Raw genomic sequence first — 7,315 nt, forward strand, 5'->3', positions numbered from 1 at the left:
ATCTTGAACAGCAAACTATTATGTGGCAGCTTATCGAATGCCTTCTAGAAATCTAATTACAGCACGTGCAGTGGTTCCTCCTTATCCATCTGCTCGTTACATCCTCAAAGAACTCCTGAAAAATGGTAAGCATGATTTCCCTTTCAGAAAACCATGCTGTCTCTGCATTATTGCATCACGCTATTCCAAATGTCCCAGGAGGTGGGAACAGGTAAGACAAGGCGAGAAAAATAGAGCTGAGACAGGGAGACATCAGTTCCATGGGGCGCGAACAGGCTGAAGCGATTGTTGTATTTGGCTGCGCGGGTTGCGGAACGATGAGGTTAGCGGCCGTGTGGGAAGATGCCCAGAGGAGCTGAGATCAGTGACCTTCTTGGTAACGATGACCTGATGTTCGCTCGTGGGCCATGGTCCAGGGTGAGCAAGGATGAAGTGTGAGATTAATGGGAACAATTAATGATTAAACACCGTGTCAGTTTTTATTTCCACTTCTTTCAAGAAGACAGAAGAATTAGGAGCAGGAGCCAGCCATTCGGCCCCTCGAGTTTGCTGCGATATTCAATGATATTATGGCTGATTTTCAACCTCAAATCTACATTCCTGCACTGTCCCATATCCCTTAATGCCCTTAATTTTCCTTAATCTATCGACCGCTGTCATGTGTATACTCAAAGAGTGACCGTTCACAGCCCTCTGGGGTAAATAATTCTAAATATTCACCACCCTCTGATTGTAAACGTTTATCCTCATTTCTGTCCTAAAGAGCAGATCTTTTATTCTGAGACAGTGCCCGCTGGTTCTAGACTCCCATGACAGAGTAAACGTCCTCTTTGCATTTGTGCTGTCAAGTACTCGAAGAATGCCGTATATTTCATTGAGTTCACCTCACATTATTCTAAATTCGATCGGATATTTTCCTAGTCTACTCAATTTCTTCTCATCGAACTATCGCAACATTCCAGGAATCAGTCTGGTGAACCTTCCTTTCTCCCTCTCTATCCTTCCTGAGGCTATGAGACCCCAACTGTACACATCCCTTGCACTGCAAACAAAACAACGGCTGTGAACCGTTCACTTATTGAGATACGAGAATTCCAAAGTTAATCTCCATTCCGTGCACTTCCTCCTCGACAGCTTTTCTGCTGCCGTCAGGAAGGTTCTTTGCTTCTTGAATTCCTTCCAAATCCTCCTCAATCCCATAACTTAAATTACAGTCCATTAAACTAAAGCGCTGACTGCATGCAACCAAATCCTTCCTCGTGGCTGCCAACCTTTTACTTCTGAGTTATGGAGTATCCCACGTGCATAACATCAGCCATCTCAACCCTTGCCTCAGCGCGTCTGCTGCTGAAATCCTTATCCATACATTTGTTGCCTGGACTGGACTATTCCAATGCACTCCTGGGTGACCACCAACGTTCTACACTATGAAAACTTCTGCTCATCCAGAAAATAGACAGCCTGTGTACTAACTGGCACCAAGCCCGTTCACCCATCGCCCCTGTGCTCACTGACCTACATTCACTCCCGGTTCAGCAACTCATCGATTATAAAATCTCATCCTTTGTTTCAAACCGCTCCATTTCCTCGCCCCTCCCTATCTCTGTCTGCTCCTCCAGCTCCATAAATCCCTGACAAATCTTCACTCCTCTAATCCTGTCTCGTTGAGCGCCGGTGATTATAATCACTCAACCATTCGTGGCAGTATCTTCAGCAGCCTGGGCTCTTAGCTCTAGAATTTCCTTACGAAATCTCTGAACCATTCTAACTCTTTCTCCTCATAGAATAATAGAAATAATACAACACTGAGGGAAGCCATTTGTCCCATTGTGTCTCTGCCCGCCGACAAATAGCTAACCAGCCTAACCCGACCTCCAACACGAGGACCGTAGGCCTGTTGGATACGGTTCTTTAAGTGCACTTCCAAGTACGTTATAAATAATGGTGAGGGTTTCTGCGTCTACCATCCTTTCAGCTAGTGAGGTCCAGACACCCATCATCACCTGGATAAATTTATTCCCCTTATCTCCTCTCTAATCATGATACCAACTACTTTGCTTCCATGCGTCTGGTTTTTGACCACACACCTAAGGCAAATGTTCTTTCTAATGTCCTTGCTACCCATTCTATCTAGGGCCCTCGTATTTCATGCACCTCAATTCAATCTTCCAAATGCCTCGTCAATTCCAATTAAAATAAAACATAGTTCAGCCAATCTTTCCTCATAGCTTCAATTTTCCAGTCTATGCAACATCCTCGTAATGTCCACTGTGCCCTCTCGAGTGCAATCAAATATTTCCTGTAATCTCGTGAGCAGAACTGCAGCAATACTCTAGCTGCGCCTTAACAATTGTTTTGCAGTTGTTCCATACCTTCCCTGCTCTTAAATTCTATCCCTCGGCTCATAAAGTAAAGGATTCCATATGCCTTTTGAAGTAAATAATCGACCTGTCCTCCAAATTTAAGGATCTGAGGGCATACACTCGAAGGTCCCTTTGTTCTTGATTAAATCTCAGTATCCTGCTATTTTGTTTGTATTCGCTTGCCTTGTTGCACCTCCCCGATTGTATAAGCTCACACTTCCCTGGATTGATTGCCATATTTCTCTTTTCTACCCAACTGACTGATCAATCGATATTTTCCTGCTGTCTAAACTTCCTTCCTCACTGTCAAACACACAGACAATTTTTTTATCATTTGTGAACCTTTTTAACATGCTCCCTACATTTATGTCTCAATCATTAATGTAAACTGCAGAAAACCAGGGACTGAGCACTGAACCGTACAAACCCCATTGGAAACAGCCTTCCTATCGCATCAACCATTTTCTTTCAGCCACTGAGCCAATTTTCGATCCGATTTGCAACACTCCCTTAAATCCCATGGTCTTTAGCTTATTTGATCAGCCTGGAGTGTGAAACTTTGTAAAAAGTCTTTTTAAAATCCTTGTGGATTACTTCAAATTCACTCCACGTATCGTACCTCTATGTTACCTCACCAAACAATTCAATGAAATATGTCAGACACGACCTTCCCTCAACAATTCGATGTTGACTGTTCATTTGAATCAATGCCTTTCAAAATGAAGGTTTGTATTGTCGCTCAGCGTTGATTCCAAAAAATTCTCCACGACCAGGATGACAGTAACTGTCTTTAATTTATTCGCTGTTTCACTTTATCCCTTTTTAAATAATGATACAACGTTAGCAGTTAGCAATATTTTTTTACTTCTCCTGCACCTAGGGAGGTTGCTCAAATGATGGTTAGAGCCTCCACAATTTCGCCACTTCCTTCTTTTAATAGCCTAGGATATATTTCATTGCGTCCTGGAGATTTATTTACATTTGTAGATGCCAAACCCCTCAATCATTGCTTCCTTACTATGTTTATCCCATCCAATATTACATTCCCTTCTTCCTTACCTTTAACGCGAGCATCGTCGCCCTCCTTTATTAAACCGCTGCAATACTTTTGTTAAGTACCATTACCACATACACCACATCCACACATAGATTACCATTTTGGTCGCTAAATGCCCTATTCTGCCATTCGTTATCCTATTGTTATTTATGCAATTGTGAAATATCTCCGTGTTTCTTTGATTCAACGTGCAAGTATTTTTCATGTTTTCTCTTTTCTTTCCAAAATTCATTTTTAATTTCACCTCGAGGCTTACTGCAGTACTGGGATCTCGGTTGCTGATATAAGCTTCCTCTCTTAGCCTTATCTTTCACTGTATGCACCTTATTATCGAGGCGGCTCTAGATTTGGCAGATGTTGCAGTTTTTCTTTCCAGGAAAATGTTGACACTGAACTTGTATCTCCTTCTTGAATACCTCCCATTGCTCTGACACTGATTTACCTTCAGTGAGCTGTTTCACGTCCACTTTTTCATTCATCGAATCATGAAATCATAGAAATTTACAGCACAGAAGGAGGCCATTTCTGCCCGTCGTGTTTGCACTGTCCAATAAAGAGCTATTCAGCCTAATCCCACTTTCCAACTCTTGGTCCATAGCCCTGTAGGTTACGGCACTTCAGATAGACATCAAAGTACTTTTTAAATATGGTGACCATTTTTGCACCTACCATCCTTTCAGGCAATGCGTTCCAAGCCCCCCTCCCCCAATCGGCGCCACCAATATCTGTGTGAAGAAATTTCCTCTCACTCCGCTCTGAACCTCCTACCAATTAATTTAAAGCTAGGCCTCCTGGTTGCTGACTGCCTCTGATAAGGGACAAAGGTCCTTCCTCTCCCCTTTATCTCGGCACCACATAATTAAACAACTTAAAAGTTCTCCCCTCAGCCTGCTGCGTTCTGGAGAAAATAAACCCAGCGTGTCTAATCTTTCCCCATAGCTAAAATTCTCCATTCCAGGCCACATCTTGGTAAATCTCCTAAATACCCTGTCTCGTGCAATCACGTGTTTATTGTAATATGGTGACCAGAACTTCACGCAGTACTCTATCTGTGACCTGCCTAGTGCTTTCCACAGTTCAAGAATAACTTCCCTGCTCTTGTAGTCGAAGCCGTGGCTAATTAAGGAAAGAATTTCGGATGCCTTCTTTGCGCCCTTTTCTGCCTGTGCTGCTACATTCATGGGAATGTGGATATGCAGTCAACATTCCCTATGTTACTGTACACTTCTCACTGCCCTACCATTTAATGTGTATTCCTTTGTATTGTTAACCATCCCCAAATACATAACATAATACTTCTCCGTATTAAATTTCATTCACCATAATTTTGCTCAGGTGAACAGTTCATTGATACCTAGCTGCATTCAGGATATTTCTTCTTCATTATCATCCACACAACCAATGGTTGTGTCATCTGAAATCTTTTTAATCATACCCCCTTCATTCATGTATACATCATTGATATATACGACAAAAAGCAATGTACCTTCTACTGAGCCAAGAGGATCCCCACTCGAACAGCCTTCCAGTTGTGAAAACATCTATTTCTCTTTGCTTGCTGCCTCCAGGAAAATTTTGGATCCACCTTGCCAATTTGCATTGGATTCCAAGGGCTTTTACGTTAGTGAGCATTCTGCCATAAGTAACCTTGTCAAAAGCCTTGATAAGATCCATATACACTACATAAAATGCACTACCCTTACGGACAATCCATGTCAGAAAATGTAATCAATTTCGTCACACACGACCTTCCCTGAAAACATCTATGCTGACTGTGCTTGATCAAACCGAGCCTTTGTAATGAATATTTATCCTGTTCCTCAAACATTTTTCTAATAATCTTACCACAACCGAGGTTAGGCTGATTGGTCTGTAATTGATCATCGATCCCTTTCTCTTTCAACAAAGATACGACTTAGCAGTCCTCCAGTCCTCTGGCACCAGAACTGCAGCCAGAGTATTATGATTGTCAGACCCTCTGCTATTTCCTCTTTTGCTTCTCTTAACAGCCTGAGTACATTTCATGTGGCTCTGTGGATTTTTCCACTTTCAAAACTGTTAAACCCCATAATACTTCCTCGATTACTATGTATATTTAACTTAATATTTCAAGTTCCTCCTCGCTAATTGCAACGTCTGCATCGCCGCACACTTCTCTGAAAACAGATGGAAAGTATTCATGATGATCCATCGATTTATATATCCATTTCCACTCATAGATTACTTTACGGTCTCTACTGAACCCTATTCTTTCTTTAGGTATCCTCTTGCTCTTAATGTATTCATAAATTTTTGGGTTTTCTTTTAATTTACTTGAAAAATATTTTCCTGCTCTCACTTTGCTTTAATAATTTCCTTTTTAATTTCACCTTTGCACTTCCTATAATCTTCTAGAGTTTCTGAAGCATTGATGCATCGCTATGGCATATGCCCCCATATTTTCTTTTATTCTACCCTGTAAGCCACTTGGCACCAGGGCGGCTCTGGAATTGCTAGTCCCACCCTCTTTCTTTAAGGGAACGCACTTGCTCTGAACCCTGATGATCTGCTCCTTGAATGTCTCCAATGCTCTGACACAGTTTTGCCTTCAATTATCTGTTTCCAGTCAACAATGGCTAAATCCTATCTCTGCTTAACAGAATTGGCTTTTCCCCAAAAGAGATTATTTATTCCGTGTCTAAATTTGTATTTTTCCAGAACTGCACTAAATCTAACTGAATTATGATCATTTAACCAAAATACTCTCCCACTGATACCCCTTCCACCCACTCAGCTTCATTAGATCAAACTAAATCAGAATCGCCCCCTCCCTTCTTTGGCTTGCAATATAATGGCTATGTTATGTTCTTATGTTCTAATAATGATCTCCTGAATGGATTGTACGAATTCCGTCCCTCTATGTGTTTCGCACAAATTATATCCCAGTTAAAATTATTGTAGTTGAAAACGACTTCTATTCCTCCCCTATAAATTTGCCAACAATGTTGCTCTTCTCTCTCATTCTGGCTGTTTGGGAGTCTACAGTACACTCCCAGCAGAATGATCGCCGTTGTTATGTTGTTCAATTCATCCCATATGTCTTGAATTGATCATCCATCATGCACAGTAACTCTCCTATGCTGCAATTGTTTTTTTAATCAACAATGCGACCTATCCCCACCCCTCGTTTTTCCCCCTCTCTCTCCTGCCTAAAAACCATCGAAGCATGAATGTTCAGCTAACATATCTGCAATAATTTAATAATCTCTCACAGCTGAACTGAATGCATGGAATGTGCAGTTTTGAGATGAGGTTTCTCCACCGTCAGGGCTGCCAACGGGAGGGAGTGAGAAACACTGTGCAGAGCTTGAGTGTGTGCATAACTGTGCAGAGAAATCAGCAAATGCAACAGCGTCATGAGACACTGCATTCTGTTCATATTGAACCACAAATACGAATTATTCAATTTGTTACAATCATTAATGAAACACGTTTGCAAAATGTTTCCGCCCGGTTTCGAACCACGAACCTTTAGCGTGTTAGGCGAATGTGATAACCACTACACTACGGAAACGCTATGGTAGCACCAGTGTTGGGAACATAACCAGAGCTTTAAGCTCAACAGCTGGCCGACACTTCACGAGCTTCCGGAATGAGAATTGAATTACGGTGCTTTATTTAGCAAGGTTTTGAGTGTGGCAGGAATTGATCCTGTCTTTTTCAGACTTTATACATAGTAACAAGAGTGGCCATTCCTCAGGAAGTGGTTAGAATCTGGAATACACTACTTGAAAGGGCGGTGGAGGCAGACTCAATCTTATCTTTGAAAATGGAGTTGGATAATATCCGAAGGAATAAAATTGCACAGCTGTGGGTAACTAACGGGGGTGTGGGACTAGTTAAGAGTTGGCATGGC

At 41.8% G+C, this 7,315-nt stretch overlaps 1 non-coding gene across 1 annotated transcript; it reads right to left on the reverse strand.

Annotated features, from left to right (window-relative positions):
* Positions 1 to 6,900: 6,900 nt before the first annotated feature.
* Positions 6,901 to 6,973, reverse strand: trnav-aac (transfer RNA valine (anticodon AAC)). The gene has a single exon. It is a non-coding gene; the product is annotated as a tRNA-Val (tRNA).
* Positions 6,974 to 7,315: the final 342 nt, after the last annotated feature.

This window comes from Pristiophorus japonicus, unplaced genomic scaffold (assembly GCF_044704955.1).
Source record: "Pristiophorus japonicus isolate sPriJap1 unplaced genomic scaffold, sPriJap1.hap1 HAP1_SCAFFOLD_75, whole genome shotgun sequence".
Lineage (NCBI taxonomy): Eukaryota > Metazoa > Chordata > Chondrichthyes > Pristiophoridae > Pristiophorus > Pristiophorus japonicus.